A 24,217-nucleotide genomic window follows, 5' to 3' on the forward strand; every position below is an offset into this window, starting at 1 on the left:
TATATATATAATTAAACCTATAATATTAATATAATCTTTTTAAATATGATAAGGTTAAAACATTAAAATAAACATTTTTTTAAATAATATTTTACACTACATTAACTATAACAATGCTAAATACGTTACATAGCAGAAAGGATAAAATTACTATTTCCACTCCAACAAGTGGAACAGTAGGGAAAGTGTTGGCTAGCGGATGGGTAAAAATTACTATTCCCACTCCAGTGAGTGCAACAGTAGAGAAAGTGTTGGATAGCGGGTGGGTAAAAATTACTATTCCCACTCCAGTGAGTGCAACAGTAGGGAAAGTGTTTGATAGCGGTTGGGTAATAATTACTATTCCCACTCCAGTGAGTGCAACAGTTGAGAAAGTGTTGGATAGCGGGTGGGAATAATGTACTATTCCCACTCCACCGAGTTTAACAGTAGGGAAAGTGTTGGATAGCTGGAGGGTAAAAATTACTATTCCCACTCCAGTGAGTGCAACAGTAGGGAAAGTGTTGGATAGCGGGTGGATAAAAATTACTATTCCCACTCCAGTGAGTGCAACAGTAGGGAAAGTGTTGGATGGCGGGTGGGTAAAAATTACTATTCCCACTCCAGTGAGTGCAACAGTAGGGAAAGTGTTAGATAGTGGGTGGGTAAAAATTACTATTCCCACTCCAGGGAGTGCAACAGTAGGGAAAGTGTTGGATAGCGGGAGGGTAAAAATTACTATTCCCACCACTCCAGCAAATGCAACAGTAGAGAAAGTGTTGGATAGCGGGTGGGAATTTTTCAAAATTAATTTACCTCCCACCATTTTCCCCTATAAACTTCACCTACAATATTGTAAAATATTAATAAATTAACATATTTCATTAACAATTAATTCATTAACTAATAACAATGAACGATAAAATGAATAACCATCAAATCTAAATTCACACAATTAACACTATAAATTAATTTTTAATAAATATTATATAAAAAAATAATAAAAATTACATTAAAATTAAATTACTTCTCACCCTACTCCCCTATCAACCCTCAACCCGCTCATATAAAAAAGCACACAATTAACATATTTACAAATTAATAATGAATATCTAATTAATACTAAACATTAACATAATTAACATAACTACCAATGAATTATTAATTATTGATCAATGTATAATTAATAAATAATTAATTAATTAACTTAATTAACAATATGAATTATTAAATACTAAATTATTAATTAATAAAATAATTAATTTCAATTAAATTACTTCCCACCCTATTCCCCTATAAACCCACAACCCGCTACAGAATTAAATTACGCAAAAAGTAATTAACATATAATTAGGGCTCCCGGTTTTATGGCATTAATTTTTTTGACATTTCCGTCTGTATTTATCCATATTTATTTTTTGCTAATTTTATCTGTATTTATCCATATTTATTTTGGGTTTGTGGAAAAATGAAGCTGAAATTAGTATATTTCCACGTTTATTTAACCAATAAATATGCACTCATGCTTGAATGCCTGCCAGATTTTAGTGATATGAACACCCGCAGAAGATAAATCAATGCACATATATGAAAATATGCACATTTCAGTATCAACCTTGTGCATATCTACTGGTGTTAAAGCTTCTATATTAAGATTCCTTTCTTTTTAAACCCCCTTACCTATCAATTCACACAGCTATTGGCCTGGGATTCATGGCAGACAGTTTTTAGAATTACTCAAAAAGCAACCCAATTTCTGTTTTTATCCACATTTAAAAATAAATACAGACAAGTAAATAAATGTTTTCTGTCTGTACTTACCTGTAAAAATCAGTAAAAACGGAAAACAGGGAGCCTTACATATAATTAATTAATTCTAAATAATTCTTAAAAAATATATTATAATTAAATTACTTCCCACCCTATTCCCCTATAAACCCACAACCCGCTACGGAATTAAATAACGCAAAAATGTATTAACATAAAATTCATTACTTAAAAAAATTCAAACACACATTATAAATTATATACATACTTTTAACACAAATATCAACATAGAAAACAATACAAAAAAAACGATATTATTAACAACGATATTTTGACAATCGATATTACTAACTTCGATATTATTAAAATCGATATTTCTTACCTGCATGTCTATATTCTTAACCACTATATTTTTGCAAGTCGATATCCTGTTCACTCGATATTAAAAACTCAATATTTTGTCCATTCGATATTTTTAATTCGATATTATGACAAGTTACCCTTCTGAAGCTCAAAGTAACAGCCACAGCAGTCTTCGGGAAATAAACGCAAAAACAGACACAAACAGTCACAAAATGGTGGGCAGATTGGGAGCTGTGATAGAATAAACAAGTCAAGCCCCTTTCCGAGGCTCAAAGTAACATCCACAGAGGATGCAACTCCGATTGAGCTGCCATTGCTGTGGTGAAGGGCAATGCAATCAAAACTTACCCGGTCCCGGGCCAATGTCCGGGCAGGGGCGTCGCTCTTCCTCACCCGGATGATAGGCAGCAAATTAGGTGAAATGTAGAGAGCGTCCCTCCTCTGCAGCCAGAGTGGAGGCATCAGGGGCACATCTCCATGAGCACAGCACACAGAGCAAACAATCCGCCACTCGAACTCAGCCGCAGCTCCAACGAAGGTCGCAGTCCCTCTTCCACACACTCATTGCACGAGGCTGTGGCAAATGCAGAAGCCTACGCAGGCAGCGTAGGGTTGGACTTAAAATATAGCCCTGAAGGACACCTTGGGCTAGAGGCATACTTTCTGAAAGGAAAGGCTTCTGCAAAACCTGAAAACTGTGATCGTGGAGATAGTAAAATATAGCCAGCGGAGTGCAGTGCCTACAACCCTGCAACGACTAAGAGGTCCATTAGGATGGTGGGCGGACTTCCATCCGCCCGCCACCCTAGCGGTGCTGGGACCGGCCGCCAGTGGTGCGGCGTTCCCGCACCGGCGATTAGGATGCCACCACCACCGTGGAGGTGGCATCCTCCATTCCCAGCATTGTGGTGGGCGGTGCTCACAGCACCGCCCGCCACAATGCCGGGAATGCACTGCGTGCATTGTCATGCACAAGGTGACAGGCACCGCGAGGTGCCTGCCACCATGTCCATGACCACGCAGAAGGGTACCATAGGACCCCCCATGTGCACCCCCCCACCCCTCCGATACCCTGGGGACCCGCAACGAGCCACTGGAAGAGAATTCCGTATGCCTTTCCATCGCGGCAACGCCGCCACGGAAAGGCATGTTTCCGCCCCCATGCTAATATGGATGGCGGTGTCTAGCAGACACCACCACCATATTAAACCCTTTTCCGCCCGGTCGAAAAGCGACGGACGGTCTTCCCGGGTACCCCCTGCCATACTAATATCGTGGGGGGTAAATGGGTGGCGGGCGGGGAAGGATGTAGTGCGGATCACCTCCGCCATGTGGGCGGTGGCGATCCGCCCTACATCCTAATGGGTCCCTAAGTCTTTGAGATAGTAGACTGTGGGAGACCGTGTTAAAGGCTGCACTTAAATCCAAAAGGATCAGTGCGGCCGTATGACCTGCGTCCGTTCATTTCCTTACAGTTTCAGTGGCTAACAGGAGAGACGATTCCGTCGAGTAAAATGACCTGAAGCCCGATTGGCTGGGATTTATTTATTTTTTCATAAGTTTTTTCATAGCGCTAGCTAGACCTGAAGGTATCAGCGCGCATTCCATATAATGCAAGATCATTAGATTGAAGTACATGCAAAAATACAGACAAAGAAAATCATTCGGCCGCAGCGGTAGTTTCAGTATGCAGACATAGGAACTGCTTGAGCTAAAAAAGAACAGGACATAGTAGACAGCTGAAACACTAATTTAACTACTGCAACTGGTCAGGCAGAGTGGATGCGAGCTTTGGGAACATAGCTCAGTTATGGTGTGTGTTAAAGTATTTGTTGAGCAGTAGGTGTTTAAGGTCCCGTTTGAAACAGGAAAATGAGGGCTTGCAGCGAAGGTCACTAGGGAATGAGTTTCATATCGTGAGAGCATTAGTCAATGTCAATGTCAGACGTTTTTGTATAGCGCACATATCACCAGACGGTCTCATGGCGTGTCTGGGAGGATTTCTTTTTCAGTTTGGGAGGTATGAGAAGAAGTGTGTTGGAGCTCCTTAGAGATCCGGCTCCACCAGCTTTCAAAAGTTTGTTCTCCAGGGGTTATGTGTGTGAAGGGCTTTGAGGGTGATGCAAGCGGTCTTGTAGAAACATCTTCCTTCGATTGGGAGCCAATTGAGGCTCTTGGGATCCGGTGAGATGTGCTCAAACCGTTTGCAACCTGTTATTAGCTGGGCTGCCATGTTGAGAGCTGAACTTAAGGGCGTAAAGTGAGTTTTCGGAGTTCCTGTAATGATGGCATTACCATAATCCAGTTTTGAGAGGACTGGTGATTGCACTACCGTCTTAAAATCTTCAGGGGGAACAAAAGGTTGGATTTTCTTTAGGTGTTTTAGGGTGAATCGTGCTCCTTTGGCTGAGTTGTTGATGTGGTCTTTCAATGACATGTTTCTGTCCAGGATGATGCCTAAGGACTCCCCAGTGTTGGACAGTGTTAGAGAACAGTTTAGCGCATTCAAATTCTTGAGCCAGACTTTGATTGGTAGCAGGTTGTTTTTCGGGGAGAAAAGCAGAACTACAGTTGTGTTGGGGTTCAGCTTTAATAGGTTGATATTAAGCCAGGTTTGTATCTTGATTAGGGTGGTATTCAGATGTAGGATGTCACTGGGGGATTTAATTTTGTAATAGAGTTGGGTGTCATTAGCATATAGGGATATTTGACCCCTGCTTGCTTCAGGATAACCGTAAGGGGTTCCACAAAGAGATTAAAAAGGGCTGGGGATAGAGTTGATCCTTGGGGTACACTATGAGGAACTAGTGTTGGTTTCGAGAAACAGTTGTTGACTTTTATTTGTTGCGAGCGATATTGCATGTAAGATGTGAACCATTATAGGACTGTGCCATTGATCCCAGGGCGGTTCCTGAGTGTCTCAAATAAAGCTGGGTGATTTACGGTATCGAAGGCCGCTGATAGGTCTAGTAGGATTAGGAGGCATGCATCACCTTCATCCAAGAGTCTGCGCATGTCAACCGAGATACTGGTAGTTTTAGTGGTACAGTCTTTCCTGAACCCAGATTGGAAGGTGTCATGGAGGCTGAATTCTTCTATGTGTTGGTTTAGTTGTTGTAGGATGCACTTCTCCCATTGTTTTGGCTAGAAAGAAAAAGTTAGTGATAGGTCTGAGGTTATTGAGGTCATTGGGGTCGGCACCTGGTCTTTTGAGTATGGGTGTGATTTGGCCTTGTTGAAGGCAGTCAGAACCACTGCCTGAGGAGAGAGATGAGTTGATGATTTTAGTCCAGAATGGGGCAATAATATGGTTGAGGTTTTGAACTATTGTGGATGGATAGGATCCAAAGTGTGGGATGTGGGCTACAACCTCGCAATTATATTGAAGACTTCACTTTCAGTCATAGGTTAAAATTTGGACCAATTCGCTTTGTTTTTCAGTTGAAGGAGATCAAAGTTTAAATTCGTTTTTATAGAGGCCATACGGTCCTTGGTTACATCAGGAAGGGGTGCTGCCATGTAGGGGAGTGAGGCAGAGGAAAAAATGGGTAGGAGTGCCAGATTTGTGACTTGGATGAGGGGTTGTTGAATTTTTGCAACTTTATCAGTGAAGAAGTTGGCAATTTCTTCACAGCGTTCATTGGTGGCTTTTGTTTCATGTGGGGAGGAAAGGTTAGTTTGTAGTTTAATAATGGGGAAGATTTCCCTGGGTCTTTTCTTAGTGCGGTCAAGTTGGTTGCAAAAGAAAGTGGCTTTTTCTCTGAAGATGTGTTTCTTGTAGGAAAGGTGTGCCGTTCTTAGGAGTGAGAGGTTCATTGTAGAGGGGATTTGTATCCATACCCTTTCTGACTCTCTGAGGGTGCAAACTCCAGGAGGGTTGTAGATCGTGAGAAGTTTGATGGGAGAGAAACCTTTGTCAGTGAGTTATACTCTGAGGTATTCGAAAGTCGAGTATTTTGGGGTCTTGAAAGTGGAAAGATTGATTCCATCTTTGTGGATGATTGCTAGTCTGCCACCTTTCCTCTTTTGTCTGTCCTGTCTAATGATGGAGTATCCAGGAGGTTCTAGCAGATCAAGTATGGGGGCTGAGTGTTCGTTAAGCAAGGACTCAGTGATGAATGCGATGTCTATTTCTTTATCAAGAATAGATTTGGCAATATCTGTGGCATGTTTAACTGCTGATCTGCAGTTGAGGAGCATGTAAGTTAGAGACCTAGGACCTTTATTAATGGTATCAATTGTCTGAATGGTGGTCTACGAGCTGGTGGTCTTGGCGAGGTGATCATTTGAGGGATTCTATTAGATACCAAGATAACTGGAATTGTAGACAGAGGGTTGTAGACCATTTTCTGGTTCATTGTAATGTACAATTCACAGAGTGCATCAGCTTCACGAGCTGATATGTGGCTAATGGCTCGGTGGGGTCTGTGGGAGGCTTGACTCGAGGGAATAGAGGTCCAGTAGGTATGTTGGCTGACAACTGGAGAGCCTATAAGGGGGCAACTTTTCCGTGTCAGGGGTGTGGTAGTGGGTACACTTGGCATGGATCGCGAGGTCTTTCTTTATATGCGAGATGTCTTTAGCTAGGGAATCAAGTTTTTGTTCTAGTCGTTTCAGGAGGTGGGTGATTCTGCCATTGAGGGTTTCAGTTCTGAAAGTGGACTGATAAGCGTCGGGTCTCCTATTAAAGGAAGGTGAGTGAGCTATGCCACAGGGAAGGTCTGTGTCATTGAGGTTGGAAAGGTAAGACAGTTTGTGTGGGCTGAGTCGTGTCTGCATTAGGAGAGAGGGCTGAGTCCAAAGGGGACTCTGTTGTGGAAGATCTTGAATTGGGGCTGGCAGCAACTGGCTCATGGAGTGAGTAAGCAAGTTGAGTTGCTGTGTGTTCGTTGGTTAAGGTGGGTTTGATTTAAGTTATTTTAGTTAAGACTTGTTGAAGGCACTGTCCAGGGGGGCAGACAGGTTGCTCATCTTGTCAGAGGGTGCAACAGTGGTGCATAGCTAGTCAGTTGAGGCAAGGAGGTGAGAAGGATTGGCGTTCTTGATCGGGAGTGAAGGTGGGAGTTACTTCGGGGCACAAGGTCATGTTTGGTTGAAGAAGCAAGAAGTGAGGGAAAGTGTCAGTCAAAGATGATGAGGTGACCGTCTGAAGCTTGTATAAGTATGTTCCCTGTCCTGAAAATAGAAATGGAGATTTCCCTTCTAAAGGTTCGTGAGGAGGAAGCTGTGAGGTTGGTTCCATAGGGGATCTTTATAGATTCAGTAATTTGTAGGTGGAGAAGGAAGGTGTTTCTCCACTTTGCAGGCCGTTTAGTGTAGAAGACGAAGTTGGTCTTCTTGTTGCCGTTGCTCCCACTTTGGTAGGTATCACCTATTAGGGTTACCGGAAGTTGTTTAAGTAGTCTTTGTCTGAAATTCTTTTTTGCATTATTTGAGAGATTTTTAGGATAGGTTATGCTCCATGAGTTGGGGCCATATCTCCCGAGTGCAGTGTCACTGGGTTTGTGGCGGAGCATTGCAAGAGATGTTAACAGACTGGATACCGTCATCCAGTCAGATAAGGAGAGGTAGGGATGCCTTGATAACTTCCAGGCGGTAGGGGCCGCTGAGAAGGAGTAATGCTTCATTGTGAACCATAAGTTTAAATAATTTAAAGCACAGGGGCACTTCAATAGCAAAAGTAGGTTACTAGTTTGTCAACAAGAGATGGGTAAAGGTGGAGAAGATATCAGTTTGCTATTCTAGTAGTTATACATACCACCAGCTAAATGTTGATAAGCTATCACAAATGAAAACATAAAAGAATATAGGCAGATACAGACAGAGGGTTAATTAAGGAAATAGGTTCCACAAGAACACAGGGCGTCCTAATATTCGTGTGGGTCGATGTTCATAATTAGGCCATAAGGTGGAGCTCCAGGCGAGAGCAGGATCAGAGAATTCTTTTAGTTTGCCGTGAAAACAGATCTGGACTAGGGTAATTGGTTGCAACACAAAAAGATGATGGACGGAATGTTGCACATTGTCAAACATTCACCCCCAGTCACAGATCTGGGTTTAATCCATTGCTATTTTGCTCACCACGCCACCCCAGTTCAGACACAGCCATATGGAAATCAGTCTTGACCCTAGGGTAATTTGTTTCCTGAAAAGTTGGGAATTGAAGAGATAAACGGAAAAGATGGCTGCAGTGGGAAGAGACTAAGAAGGGGTTGTAATGATGCACAAGATGTAATGATGCACACTGACCAAACAGGTCAGGCACTAGGACCGGCCTGAGTGGGGACCAGGGCGGGCGGAAAGGGAGGAGCAGAGGGCTAGGGAAGGCAGTTAGCCGTTAGCCCTGTATGAGGAAGGACTCAAATGAAGAGGAAGGACGCAAATGAAGAAGCTGAGGAAAGATAACCCCGTGTCCGTGTCTCCTCTGTCCACGAAGATCCTAGAACTGGCGACGAAGGTTTAAGAACCCTAACGTGTGCGAGAAGCCACCCGAGGAAGAGGAAGAGGAAAACGAAAAAAACAAGGGACCGGAGCTCGCCCTGCGTGTGGGGCTGGAGCGCGACGACAGAAGTGCCCACCGGGAGCCCACCCCGTGGCAACATATCCGGAGCTCGCCCCGCGTGTGGAGGCTTGAGCGTGAAGCCCAAAGAGCCAACCGGGAGCCCACCTCAGCGGCATCTGGCCCGGAGCTGCTCGCCCTGCGTGTGGGGCTGGAGCGCGATCTAAGAAGAGCCTACCGGGAGCCCACCCCGGCGGCAATGGTGAAAGGTGCCCACGAAATAAGAAAATAATCTCACCTGGCGTGGCAGCGGTGCCCAACAGCAGAGCCCCGGTGAGTGAGTTCAAGTGCTGTTGATCGCGGTGCCTCCGGTGATTTGAAAGACAAAATCTCGTTGCACACGAGATTCTCGCGGCGGCCATTTTGAGGTCAGGCGCGAGATCTGCCCAATCCCCTGTCAGGGACCATCAGCGGCCATCTTTAAGTCAGCCGGATGAGCCAAACAGCAAACAAACATTGGTAAATGAAACGGAAGTAACAAACAAGCATTAGTAAATGCAACAGAAGCAACAAACAAGCATTGGGAAATGCAACATAAGTAACAAATAAGCATTGGCAAAGGAAACAGGAATAGCAAACAAACGCTGGTAAATGCAACAGAAGCAACAAACAAGCATTGGTAAAGGCAACAGAAGTAACAAACAAGCACTGGCGAGTGCAACAAAACCGACAAACAAGCACTGGTAAGTGCAACAGGCGCAACAAACAAGCACTGGCGATTGCAACAAATAGTGGAAACAAGCACTGGTGAGTGTAACGGAGAGCAAACAAAGTTTGTAAAAGCAATCGGCAATAACAGCTGAACAATGCCCGACCCAGCTCCCACAAGTATGTTTGGAACCTCATTCCTGCGCCGCCCCGAGCCCCTCGTTCTTGAATTGGGTGGGGGCATGGGTCCGCGATGGCAAGAATGGATAGAAGATTTCGAGGACTTCATGAAAGCGTCCAAGGTGACGGACCTTGAAGAACAACTGTTTGCCCTCAAGAACCTGATTGGCAAAGAAGTTGGGCGAATCATAAAAGAACAGCCTGCTGAGTCCTCTGGTGCTTATGACAAAGTTCGCAAAGCACTAAATCGCAAGTTCCTACAAAAAAGGAACGTTGACTACGAGCGGTACACATTCAATCTGGCCGCGCAAGAGAAAGGTGAGCAAATGGGGGTGTTCGTCACACGTCTGAGACGACTGGCGAGATACTGTGACTTTGACAAGTTTTCAACTGAAGACGCCCTGCGGCTGAGAGTCATAGAAGGTTGCCTCTCTGAACCACTGAGACGCAAATTGCTCAAGAGAAGCTACTCGCTGGAAGAGATAGAAGAGATGACGAGAGTAGATGAACAAGCCGATGAACATGCGAAGAAAATAGAAGCAGGGAAAGGTGAGAGACGGGAACAAGCATTCAGGATGCAGTCTCGGCAAATGCATGGAAGATCACCACCACAGGTGCATTCCTCCAGATCCAAGAGGCACCACCACCAACCACCAGTCACGCAAAGGACACCAAGGCAGAACCCACACCAAGGAACGATCAGACAGACAACTCAAATGTTACAGATGCGGCTACGACTTCCCACATACCGACGCATGCCCAGCACTAGGACAACAATGCCGGAAGTGTGGTAGAGACAACCATTTTGAAAGCATGTGCGGGGCGGTACCCAAAGTTGATCAAAAGGGAAGGCACCGGCAACATCAGCCTTCAAGTAGTCGTCACCATGTCAGAGCAGTCCAGGATAGACAAGACTCATCCACTGGGTCGTCACAATCCAGCTGTCACTCTTGCAGGACATATCAATCTCGACCGTCGTCATCAGGAGAATCCCGATCCATTTCACCGATTTCTAAAGACCGAAAGGAATATATTTATTGTGTAGCCGACCCTGATCGGCTGAAAGAGTACCCGCGATTGGACATCAGAATTGGGGCTCACCCCACCAAGTTCGTGCTAGACAGTGGGGCATCACTAAACTACCTGCCCGTCACGGAATACCAAAGAATGAAATCACCTCCCAAGCTGGATAACGCACATGTATGAGTATACACGTGGATGTCCAAAAAGCCACTGACGTGTCTTGGGAAATTTGCAAGCGAACTGTCGTACCAAGATCGCACAATATCAGCCTACATCCATGTCATCGAGGGGCCTGAGGCCGACTGCCTCCTGAGCCTGGCCACCGCAGAACGACTGAAACTGGTGGATATCTTATACCGAGTGGCTGACAAACCAGCGATCATCCAAAAGTTCCCCAAACTCTTTCAAGGCCTGGGAAAAATGAAGGACTGCCAAATAAGACTGCACATAAACGAACAAATCACACCGGTAGCGCAGCATCAACGGAAAATCCGGTTTCACCTGCAGGAAGCCGTGGAAAAGGAGCTCCAAGATCTACTGGAAGCAGGCATCATAGAAAGAACAGATGGACCGACCCCCTGGGTCTCCCCGGTGGTGGTAGTCCCGAAGAAAGGGGAAGCCAGCCGAGTCCGCCTATGTGTGGACATGAGGGCGCCCAACATGGCGATAGAGAGAGAAAGACATCCAGGCCGTCACATCAGTGACATGATCACTTCACTCAACGGAGCGAAGATATTTTCAAAACTAGATCTCAACAAAGGATACCACCAGCTAGAATTGCATGAAAAGTCAAGATACATCACGACATTCTCGACACAACTCGGGCTATTCAGATACAAAAGACTAAGTTTCGGAGTGTCATCAGCAGCGGAAATATTCCAAGAGGCAATCTGGAGAACAATACATCACATCCCACATGTCCTAAACTACAGCGACGACATCCTCGTATATGGAGCAACGACTGAAGAACATGACAAAGCACTAAATCAGGTCTGTCATGCACTCATGGAAGCCAACCTCACACTCAACAAAGACAAGTGTGAATTTCACAAACCAACGTTGAAATTTTTCGGACACATATTCTCTGGAAGTGGCATGAAACCAGAAAAGGTAGCAGCGCTAAACGACACACCAAGCCCAGATGACGTGGGCGATGTACGATCGTTCCTAGGAGTGGCCAGCTATTGTTCCAGATGCATACCTGACTACGCCACGTTAAGTTACCCTCTGAGGATGCTCACCAAGCAAGGACCACCTTTTCAGTGGTCCACCCAATGTGAAGGGGCGTTCAGAGAAATCAAGAGAACTGTAGAGTCGGCCAAAAATCTGGCCTACTTTAATCCAAAAAAGAAAACAGAGATAACAGTGGATGCCAGCCCCGTAGGACTAGGAGCTATCCTAGCACAATATGAGAGAGAAGAAGATCAGCGACACAAAGTAGCATACTCCAGCAGAAGTCTAACAGACACGGAGAGAGCATATTCACAGACAGAAAAAGAAAGCCTGGCCGTTGTCTGGGCGTGTGAACACTTCCACATCTCCATCTTTGGGAAACACTTTACACTAGTGACTGACCATCAAGCCTTGACCACAATTTTTGGAAACCCGCGGGCAAAAATGCCACCAAGAATAGAGCGATGGATGAGGTGCGCCATGATGAGAGGGGACGCTACACTGTCTTGGTGGGGAGAATGGAGGGCAAAGTAGTCGTTTTTGTATTAGTGTACGTTCCACCGGGGTTACAGTCTACCACGTTTGCGGACCTGGGGCGCCTCCTCCTTGACCTCCCGGGGGGGCTTCTGGTGGTTGGGGGGGACTTCAATGCGGTGGCTTCTGGGACTATGGATCGTTACCCCCCTAGGGACCTCCCCCGGGCACAGGCGTGGCTGCCCGGCCTCTTAGATACATTGGGATTGGTAGACTGCTGGCGACTAAAGCATCCCGCGCAGCTGCAGTACACCTTCCATTCGGGTGCCCATGGTAGCCTCTCGCGGCTTGATCATGTCCTTGTCCCTGCGGCCTATGCTGGGAGAGTGGGAGTGGTGCGCCATCTGGCGCGGGGTATTTCAGATCACTCCCCGCTCCTGTTGCATTTTGATGTCTTCCCGAGGGGGGAGGGCAGGGTAGCTCCAATCAATGCATGGTACCTGCGCGACCCCACTATTCGTGCTGACTTGATTAAATCCTTGCAGCGGTATTTTGAGGAGAATGTGGGGTCTGTCCCTTCGGCTATCTCCCTGTGGGAAGCCTTCAAGACAGTTCTTAGAGGGGAGGCGCTCTCCTTTATCTCCCATGCCCGGAGGCGCGAGCAGGAGGAGGTGACCCGGGTGGAAGCTGAAATTACTGAACTAGAGGGTGACCTGGGGAGTGGGGTGACAGATGCCGCACTACATGTTCTACACCTTAAGCAGGCGGCCTATAGGGCCCTCGTCACGGAGGCGGCCAGGGGCCTCAGTAGAGAGCAACAGGGGCGACTGTATGATGTGGGTGATAAGGCTGGTAAATTGATTGCGTGGTTGGATAAAAAGGAGAGAGCGAATCGTGTGGTCCCGCTGATCGAGAGAATGGATGGTGTACGTGTCACCGAGCCGGAAGACATTGTCTCTTGCTTCGCGGATTATTTCCGCGAGGTGTATTCCCCGGTTTCTCCCTGCTCGGAGGAGGATTCCCATGCCCTGCTTCGGGACATCGTGCTGCCCTCCCTTTCGGTGGAGGACAGGGAGTCGTTGGAGGCTCCTCCCACCTCGGACGAAATTGCCCTTGCCATACGCTCGGTCGCATCTGGCAAGGCCATGGGCCCAAACGGCATCCCTATCGAGCTGTATAAGCTGCGACCGGATGTACTGGCACCCCACCTCCGCGCAATGTTCCTGGCGGCCCACTCGCGGGGCTCCCTCCCGCCGGACCAGCGTCTGGCTACAATCGTGGTGATCCACAAGGAGGGGAGACCCCGAGAACGGGTCACATCCTATAGGCCTATCTCGCTCTTGAATGCGGAGCCCAAAATCCTCGCCAAGGTGCTCGCCAACCGGCTGGTCGGCGTGGTGGGCGATCTGGTCCACCAAGACCAGTCCGGCTTTATACCCCATCGCAACACGGCCCTTAATCTGCGGCGCCTGCACGGGGTGCTCGCGCGTGTTCCGTTTGTGCGGGAGCCGGCCATCTTGGCGTCCTTAGACGCCACCATGGCGTTTGATACACTCGAGTGGCCATACATTTGGGCGATGCTGGCGAAGTTTGGCTTTGGACCGGGATTCATCAGCTGGGTCAAATTGTTGTATTCGGGCCCATTGGCGCAGGTGGTGGTGAATGGACGAGTCTCGGCCCCATTCGCGCTGGGACGGGGCACGCGACAGGGTTGCCCCTTGTCGCCTCTCCTGTTTGCACTGGCCTTGGAACCCCTGGCGGAGTGGCTGCGGTGGCACCCTTCCATCCGTGGTCTCCGTTGGACCCCCGAGTATGAGGACCGCGTGTCCCTATACGCTGACGATATCCTTTTGTACCTCGCCTCCCCGCGTAAATCACTGATTGTCCTGGTTGATGTTTTGCGCTCATTCGGCCGCAACTCAGGCCTTGTCATCAACAGGGCTAAATCATGTGTGTATGTGCTTTCCGGGGAGGCTCCCGTCTTCCCGCGGGACTGTCCGATCCAGATTACCTCCCAGGGGTTTCGGTACCTGGGTATCTACATTACTCTGGACCCGGAGGCCCGCTACGAGCGGAATTTGCTTCCCCCCCTCCAGCGCTTGAAGGAGGACGTCGCGCGTTGGCGGCGCCTGCCGCTTTCGCCGCTCGGCCGGGCGGCATTGTTTAAGATGATGTCGTTGCCACGCTTCCTGTACGCTCTCCAGAACACTATGGACTTGGTCCCGGCGCGCTACTTCCGTGAGGTGGAGAGTCTACAGCGTCGCCTGTTCTGGGACGGGAGGCCGCGTATTGCCTTGGGGAAGTTGACGCTCCCGTGGTACGACGGGGGTGTTGCCCTCCCGGATATTAAACGGTATTACTGGGCCTCCCAGCTAGCTGCAATTAATCACGGCCTCTACGGGCCCGCCCTGAACCCGGCATTTGAAATGGACAAGATGCTCCTGCCTGGTGGCGACTACAATCGAGCGCTCTACTCTGGCGCGCCCGACCCCCGCCTGACGGGACCTACGCGTGTCATGGTGCGAGTATGGCACGCGGCTAACGCAGCTATGGGGTGGAAGGACCGTTTGACCCGGGCGTCACCGCTATATGCGTCTGAGAGGTTGGGCTCCCTGTGGACCTCGAAGGGCTTCGAGAAGTGGGACACGATCGGCATCAGTACAGTGGGGGATCTCTGGACGAGGGGAGGATTTAAAACATTCGAGACGCTGCAGACGGAGTTTCAGCTGCAGGGCAGTGAATACTTTCGGTACTTGCAAGTCCGTCACGCACTGGGCTCCGTCTTCCCAGACGTCGCATCCATTCCGGAGTCTTCCCCCCTGGAGGATAGAGTGCTGGATGGCCATGTTCCAGACAGCACGATCTCCCTCATATACAAAAAACTGATTAATGATCGCTCGGGCTTGTTGACTGGCCTCCGCGAGGCCTGGGTTGCCGATGGGCTGGAGTTGGACGACGAGGACTGGATTTCCGCGGTGGCCTCTCCGAAGGAGGTGGCCATACCGGCTCGCCTTCGCTTCGTCCAGCTAAAGATCCTCCACCGGGTTTACATGAAGGGGCCGAGGCTTCTCCGTATGGGCTATGCCGAGGATGGGCTGTGTAAGCGTGGGTGTGGTGCTTTGGCGACTTTTTCGCATATTCTGTGGGAATGCCCGAAGGTGGAGCGATTCTGGCGTGGTGTGCATGAGGTCCTGCGAGTGGTTACGCGTGTCGCGCTGTTGCCTGAAGCGAGGAGATGCTTGCTGAATGTGTGGGAACCAACTGACTACTCGGTTCCGCAGACACGATGGGTGACTCTGGGATACATGATAGCTAAGCGTGACATCGCGCAGCTGTGGGGGTCCCAGAGGCCCCCGGCGGTGTCGGCCTGGAAAGAACACATGGATTGGTGTATGTTCCGTGAAAAGGTGGTGTATGTGGCGAGAGGTAAGCCTGGGGCGTGGGTGAAAATCTGGGGCCCCTGGAACGCCTACCGCGGGGGTATTTGTGAGCCACCACTGCTGCCGGCTGCCTCACCAGCTCCGTCCCCCTAGCTGACCCCCTCCCCAGTCCCTGATCTGTTCCCATTCCCCTCTTTAGAGTCTTGTGGCTGGTTGGGGTCCCCCACTTAAGGAGCGCGTGCTGTCACTTCGGATTGCGGGTTGCCTTGCGGGTGTGGTTCTTTGTGTTGTTGTGTTCTTATAAAATGAAACCGTATTGTGGGCTCGGAGTCATGTGGCCCACGTCATTGATACCTCCTGATTTACCTCTTTGCAGCGCCAAGAGCCTTTTTTTGTATGTATGTCATATGCTCCTGTCACTCTAGCGGCCGGCCGGACGGTTGTAGGCCCATACTTGTATATATTTGAGATTGCAATAAACGGTTTCAAAAAAAGAAAAAAAAAAAAAAAAAAAGAATAGAGCGATGGGGCCTCCGACTCCAGGAATACACCTACACCATCATCCACAAGCCAGGAAAAGCTGCAAACCCTGCAGATTACATGTCCCGGCACCCCATCAGATCCAGCAAATCAGAACAATCAATCGCGGATTAATACATTCACTTCGTAGTAGACCAAGCGAGACCTCCGGCTGTTCCACTGGAAGCCATTTGTGAAGCGACGCAAACAGATGCCACCCTTCAAGAGGTGAAACGTCGGATTCAAACAAACAGCTGGAGACACACGCAAAGCAGTGAACAAAACGACCAAGAAATGGCGGCGTTCAAACATGTCCACGACGAACTGTCAATAGCGGCAAACGGTCTCGTCCTACGAGACACCAGAAGAGTGATCCCACGACAACTAAGACAAGGGGTCATTAATTTAGCTCATGAAGGACACCGGGGCATAGTAGCCACAAAAAGAGCACTCCGTGAAAGAGTCTGGTTTCCGACACTAGACATGATGGTAGAGACAACCCTGAAAGACTGCCCGCAATGTCAACTGGTGAGCCGTCCGGATCCTCCTGCACCACTACAAATGTCTCCACTACCGGAGGGTGTCTGACAACACATTGCCATTGACTTCTTTGGGCCAATAAAATCAAGCCAATATGTCCTAGTCATCATGGACGAGTACTCCAGATTCCCCATAGCACAACTGTGTTCATCAACGAAAGCATCGAGTACCATACCGATATTAGAGGAGGTCTTTGCCACATGGGGCATTCCCCTAGTGGTGAAGTCAGATAACGGGCCTCCATTCAACAGCCATGACTTTGCTGATTTTGCTCAACACCTCAATTTCAAGCACCGCAAAATCACACCATTATGGCCTCAGGCCAACGGAATGGTCGAACGCTTCATGTCCACAATCAAGAAAGCCATTCAGCAAGCAGAACTCACCGGAAAGAGCATTCCAATGGCACTCAACGAGGTATTACGAGCGTACCGAAACACGCCTCATTCCACCACAGGCAAATGTCCTGCCACTCTCATGCTGGGACGCCCAGTGCGCACCAGACTACCAATGATGACTATGGCAGCGAACGAACAGTATCCCGACTCTGACCATGAGGAGCTGGCAGCCAGAGACAAGATAAAGAAAGAAAAGATGAAGGACTATGCTGATGAACGGCGACGTGCTACGCCCCCTCAAATACAAGAAGGAGACTGGGTGTTTGCTCGATAAGAGCAGCCCCGGAAAACTGATAGCAAGTACCATGAGGTTCCGCTGAAGGTGATACAACAAAAAGGAACTATGATCACTGCAGAGACTGACGGAAGAAGACTCACCAGGAATCTGACGTACTTTAAAAAGTGCGGACCCAACACTAAGGAACTACTGACTGAACTGAAAATGGAGAAGAGAGAACCAGAGACACTGCCCCACCACAGTCAGGCATTGATGGAAATGGCCGGCGAGAACGAGAGTGACAATGCTGAACTACAGTCACGCCCCAGACGGGTCATCACAAAACCGTCTCGCCTTATTGAGGAACTTTAAAAAGAGACAGTTGCGGTGTTGTTCACATTTGGTTTTATTTACAGAGAGGGGAGATGTAATGATGCACACTGACCAAACGGGTCAGGCACTAGGACCAGCCTGAGTGGGGACCAGGGCGGGCGGAAAGGGAGGAGCAGAGGGCTAGGGAAGGCAGTTAGCCGTTAGCCCTGTATGAGGAAGGACGCAAATAAAGAAGCTGAGGAAAGATAACCCCGTGTCCGTGTCTCCTCTGTCCACGAAGATCCTACAGGGATAACAAATCTAAAATGGGGGTGAGCGACCTATGATTGAGCTGGACTCCATCAAATGTCCTCGAAGGAGCACGCAGAGGTCAGCAGTGTGAAACGACCCTCCTCATCATTTACATGCATTAACCAACTCCATCATTGGCCCACGAGCGCAAAAAAGGCTGCAGAGGTCCCGCGCTCCAAACAGGGGTTAAAAAGGAACACGTGACACCCCGTGCCAGCTCGACAGAGAGTGTTCGTGGTGATATAGTATGTGAGTTGGATATTTACCGTCTTCTCTGCTAGCTTGGCAATAGCCGGAAGTAGAGAGATAGGACGGTGATTATCGAGAGCCATCCGATCACTTGAGGGCTTGTTTGTACAGGTAGAACAGCAGCTTGTTTCCATTTCAACTGAACCTCTCCAGTGGTAAAGGAGGGGGAAGCAGTTGTTGTATAGACGAGATACTCACATCAAGTCCTTGCATGAGAGCTTTAGGTGGAGCAGGATCTGAAGGAGATCCTGCTTTGATGCTGGAAGCCAGCTTCTTCAGGCTATCTGAGTTAGGGACTGTGAATTCTTTCAGACTGAAGGCTCTGACTGAGTTGGCTGGTAAGGCGTCGAAACTCAGGGGATTTCTAGCTTCCAAAGGAAAGGACTCATACATTTTAGCCACTTTTGATGCAAAGTAGTAGCAATCTTATTGCAATTCTCTACCGAGACTGGGGGCGGCGCCAGAGTACAATCTAGGAAAGACAAAGACAAAGATTTAAGAATCGTCAAAAGTTATTTTGAGGAGTTGTTTGCTGATTCGATTTTATTAAATTAAAAGTTGCATCTGTTTTTTTAGGTCTCGCCTGAGACAGCGCTTTAGCGATGCTCTGGCGAGACTTATAGTAAGCGAGTTTTGGAAGTGCAAACGAGTGCTTTCAGGCCTCCAAATACAGTGCATGTGCGCCGGGCGCGCGCACCATTTGGCAGCCTGAAAGCACTCGTTTGCTTTCACTTTCGCGGCCGCTTTGATGTGATCGCGATGTAAATAAAGCTTTTCACCAGCCGGGCCTGCATGGCAATGCCTTCCGGTTTCCAATCTCGTGACGCTCGCACAGAACATAATATCAAACTTCCTCATGCTTAACTACGGCAAAAGGAGGCAATTTGTTAAAATATCAAAGCCCCCGAGCCAGCAACAAAGCCTCCTTTAACTGGGTATTAAGCGTGAGCAGACTTTTCAGCGAGGCGTAGACGAAGCAGACACTCGACATCTTCAAACAGCAACCTGCACGCCCGGTTCCCTGACAGTAAAACTGAGTGTTTTCTTACCTCAGAGAACAAAGCGCCAAGTTAGCGTGGAAAGCAGCTTCGATGTAATATTGTTTAAATGTTTTTACTTTGAAGTTCACTGTGGTCTATGCAAACTAGACTTGCATACATCGATCACATTTTCCTAAAACGCCCCTTGTTCTAAGACGTTTTAGTTAGGATTCAAAATGCCAGGCCGACGTATTGGCTTCGGCAATGCTTGCTTGAAACGGAGTTCCACCCCAGTGTCTGTGACGTCACCATGCCCCTGTGTGCTTAAGCCAGTCACTTCAAAGACGGGGGCGCTTTCTGTATTTGATCACATGCTACCACCAGTCAGGCCCCTTTCTCATTGTCTTCACGCTGAGTGAATAACCCACGTGTGATTAACAAAAGTAGTACCACAGGGGGCCTCACTTCACCCTCATTGCCTGCGCCCCAACACCAAAAGAAAGGAGGCGCAGGCATTTTGAACAATAATTGAGAAGGAACATTCGCGCCTAAACTCAAGACATTAGATTACACAGTTGGTGCATTTACGACTACCCACAATAAGCAGACCCACAGGCAGACACAATGACAGACACTCAGAGAGCCAGACACACACTCATACACAGATACAGACTCGCATCTATACACGCAGACACACAAGCAGACACATTTACAGACACTCAGAGAGGCAGACACACGCACCATGCATACACCCAAACACAATTACACACTCGCACCTAGACACACAGACACACGTACAGACACATACAAACACACATACAGACACGCACGGAGGTACACACACAGACGCACTCACACAGTAACCAGGGCCCGTATTACATAATGGGTGCACTGTTCCCCTCTGTCCCAGGGCACAGCTTTCAACAGGTGTCCTGGACTCACGCAAGGTCAGTGCAGCCTATTACAAGTAATGTGCTGCCCCCAAGGCAGCAGCAAACTCGCGCTGGTAATAGTAAACGAACGATCTGTGTTGTTACTGAGGACTCCCTGCTCTGTTCTGCTTGTCTTGAAGAATGTGCTTCCTTGAGATAAGCACGAGTTTTGGAAGTGCAAACGAGTGCTTTCAGGCCTCCAAATACAGTGCATGTGCGCCGGGCGCACGCACCATTTGGCAGCCTGAAAGCACTCGTTTGCTTTCACTTTCGCGGCCGCTTTGATGTGATCGCGATGTAAATAAAGCTTTTCACCAGCCGGGCCTGCATGACAATGCCTTCCGGTTTCCAATCTCCTGACGCTCGCACAGAATATAATATCAAACTTCCTCATGCTTAACTACGGCAAAAGGAGGCAATTTGTTAAAATATCAAAGCCCCCGAGCCAGCAACAAAGCCTCCTTTAACTGGGTATTAAGCGTGAGCAGACTTTTCAGCGAGGCGTAGACGAAGCAGACACTCGACATCTTCAAACAGCAACCTGCACGCCCGGTTCCCTGACAGTAAAACTGAGTGTTTTCTTACCTCAGAGAACAAAGCGCCAAGTTAGCGTGGAAAGCAGCTTCGATGTAATATTGTTTAAATGTTTTTACTTTGAAGTTCACTGTGGTCTATGCAAACTAGACTTGCATACATCGATCACATTTTCCTAAAACGCCCCTTGTTCTAAGACGTTTTAGTTAGGATTCAAAATGCCAGGCCGACGTATTGGCTTCGGCAATGCTTGCTTGAAACGGAGTTCCACCCCAGTGTCTGTGACGTCACCATGCCCCTGTGTGCTTAAGCCAGTCACTTCAAAGACGGGGGCGCTTTCTGTATTTGATCACATGCTACCACCAGTCAGGCCCCTTTCTCATTGTCTTCACGCTGAGTGAATAACCCACGTGTGATTAACAAAAGTAGTACCACAGGGGGCCTCACTTCACCCACATTGCCTCCGCCCCAACACCAAAAGAAAGGAGGTGCAGGCATTTTGAACAAAGCTTTTCACCAGCCGGGCCTGCATGACAATGCCTTCCGGTTTCCAATCTCCTGACGCTCGCACAGAACATAATATCAAACTTCCTCATGCTTAACTACGGCAAAAGGAGGCAATTTGTTAAAATATCAAAGCCCCCGAGCCAGCAACAAAGCCTCCTTTAACTGGGTATTAAGCGTGAGCAGACTTTTCAGCGAGGCGTAGACGAAGCAGACACTCGACATCTTCAAACAGCAACCTGCACGCCCGGTTCCCTGACAGTAAAACTGAGTGTTTTCTTACCTCAGAGAACAAAGCGCCAAGTTAGCGTGGAAAGCAGCTTCGATGTAATATTGTTTAAATGTTTTTACTTTGAAGTTCACTGTGGTCTATGCAAACTAGACTTGCATACATCGATCACATTTTCCTAAAACGCCCCTTGTTCTAAGACGTTTTAGTTAGGATTCAAAATGCCAGGCCGACGTATTGGCTTCGGCAATGCTTGCTTGAAACGGAGTTCCACCCCAGTGTCTGTGACGTCACCATGCCCCTGTGTGCTTAAGCCAGTCACTTCAAAGACGGGGGCGCTTTCTGTATTTGATCACATGCTACCACCAGTCAGGCCCCTTTCTCATTGTCTTCACGCTGAGTGAATAACCCACGTGTGATTAACAAAAGTAGTACCACAGGGGGCCTCACTTCACCCACATTGCCTCCGCCCCAACACCAAAAGAAAGGAGGTGCAGGCATTTTGAACAAAGCTTTTCACCAGCCGGGCCTGCATGACAATGCCTTCCGGTTTCCAATCTCCTGACGCTCGCACAGAACATAATATCAAACTTCCTCATGCTTAACTACGGCAAAAGGAGGCAATTTGTTAAAATATCAAAGCCCCCGAGCCAGCAACAAAGCCTCCTTTAACTGGGTATTAAGCGTGAGCAGACTTTTCAGCGAGGCGTAGACAAAGCAGACACTCGACATCTTCAAACAGCAACCTGCACGCCCGGTTCCCTGACAGTAAAACTGAGTGTTTTTTTACCTCAGAGAACAAAGCGCCAAGTTAGCGTGGAAAGCAGCTTCGATGTAATATTGTTTAAATGTTTTTACTTTGAAGTTCACTGTGGTCTATGCAAACTAGACTTGCATACATCGATCACATTTTCCTAAAACGCCCCTTGTTCTAAGACGTTTTAGTTAGGATTCAAAATGCCAGGCCGACGTATTGGCTTCGGCAATGCTTGCTTGAAACGGAGTTCCACCCCAGTGTCTGTGACGTCACCATGCCCCTGTGTGCTTAAGCCAGTCACTTCAAAGACGGGGGCGCTTTCTGTATTTGATCACATGCTACCACCAGTCAGGCCCCTTTCTCATTGTCTTCACGCTGAGTGAATAACCCACGTGTGATTAACAAAAGTAGTACCACAGGGGGCCTCACTTCACCCACATTGCCTCCGCCCCAACACCAAAAGAAAGGAGGTGCAGGCATTTTGAAAAAAGCTTTTCACCAGCCGGGCCTGCATGACAATGCCTTCCGGTTTCCAATCTCCTGACGCTCGCACAGAACATAATATCAAACTTCCTCATGCTTAACTACGGCAAAAGGAGGCAATTTGTTAAAATATCAAAGCCCCCGAGCCAGCAACAAAGCCTCCTTTAACTGGGTATTAAGCGTGAGCAGACTTTTCAGCGAGGCGTAGACAAAGCAGACACTCGACATCTTCAAACAGCAACCTGCACGCCCGGTTCCCTGACAGTAAAACTGAGTGTTTTCTTACCTCAGAGAACAAAGCGCCAAGTTAGCGTGGAAAGCAGCTTCGATGTAATATTGTTTAAATGTTTTTACTTTGAAGTTCACTGTGGTCTATGCAAACTAGACTTGCATACATCGATCACATTTTCCTAAAACGCCCCTTGTTCTAAGACGTTTTAGTTAGGATTCAAAATGCCAGGCCGACGTATTGGCTTCGGCAATGCTTGCTTGAAACGGAGTTCCACCCCAGTGTCTGTGACGTCACCATGCCCCTGTGTGCTTAAGCCAGTCACTTCAAAGACGGGGGCGCTTTCTGTATTTGATCACATGCTACCACCAGTCAGGCCCCTTTCTCATTGTCTTCACGCTGAGTGAATAACCCACGTGTGATTAACAAAAGTAGTACCACAGGGGGCCTCACTTCACCCACATTGCCTCCGCCCCAACACCAAAAGAAAGGAGGCGCAGGCATTTTGAACAATAATTGAGAAGGAACATTCGCGCCTAAACTCAAGACATTAGATTACACAGTTGGTGCATTTACGACTACCCACAATAAGCAGACCCACAGGCAGACACAATGACAGACACTCAGAGAGCCAGACACACACTCATACACAGATACAGACTCGCATCTAGACACGCAGACACACAAGCAGACACATTTACAGACACTCAGAGAGGCAGACACACGCACCACGCATACACCCAAACACAATTACACACTCGCACCTAGACACACAGACACACGTACAGACACATACAAACACACATACAGACACGCACGGAGGTACACACACAGACGCACTCACACAGTTACCAGGGCCCGTATTACATAATGGGTGCACTGTTCCCCTCTGTCCCAGGGCACAGCTTTCAACAGGTGTCCTGGACTCACGCAAGGTCAGTGCAGCCTATTACAAGTAATGTGCTGCCCCCAAGGCAGCAGCAAACTCGCGCTGGTAATAGTAAACGAACGATGGAATCAGCTGGATGCAGACTGGCTTGCCTTCGGCGCACCAGCGGCGCGTCCACGCCGTGTGCATGCAGAAATAACCGCCTCCAGGGGCATGGCCCAGTCTCCACCAGTCCAGCAAGAGCAGGGCAGGGGGGAGAACACACCGCAGCCTGGAACAGATAAGGGTGAGGAGAAGAGCAAAGCCGAGCCAGGCAACTGCAGCACTAAGGGCCATATGCGTGAACACATTTTTCCATAGACACAGAATGGGCAAAACCCTTTGATGCATCTGGCCCTAAGTGCTTACACGGAAATACGTTTAAAAAGGGGAGCCAGGCACCTCCCGGCAATTGAATGCTACAAGGAAAGTACATTTTAAATTAGCAGTGAAACACACACACAATAAAACACTCAACTCCGAGAGCTGCTAGCACTAGGGGTGGAGTGGTGCTACACTAAGAGAGCACTCCGCTCTTACCAGGGGCA

General features: G+C 48.2%; 1 protein-coding gene across 1 annotated transcript in view; it reads right to left on the minus strand.

The window, feature by feature from the left end:
- LOC146830317 (NFX1-type zinc finger-containing protein 1-like) overlaps positions 1–24,217 on the minus strand; it is a 727,926-nt gene that overhangs the window by 504,937 nt on the left and 198,772 nt on the right. The window lies entirely within an intron of this gene.

Source organism: Triturus cristatus, chromosome 5_1 (assembly GCF_964204655.1).
Source record: "Triturus cristatus chromosome 5_1, aTriCri1.1, whole genome shotgun sequence".
Taxonomy (NCBI): domain Eukaryota; kingdom Metazoa; phylum Chordata; class Amphibia; order Caudata; family Salamandridae; genus Triturus; species Triturus cristatus.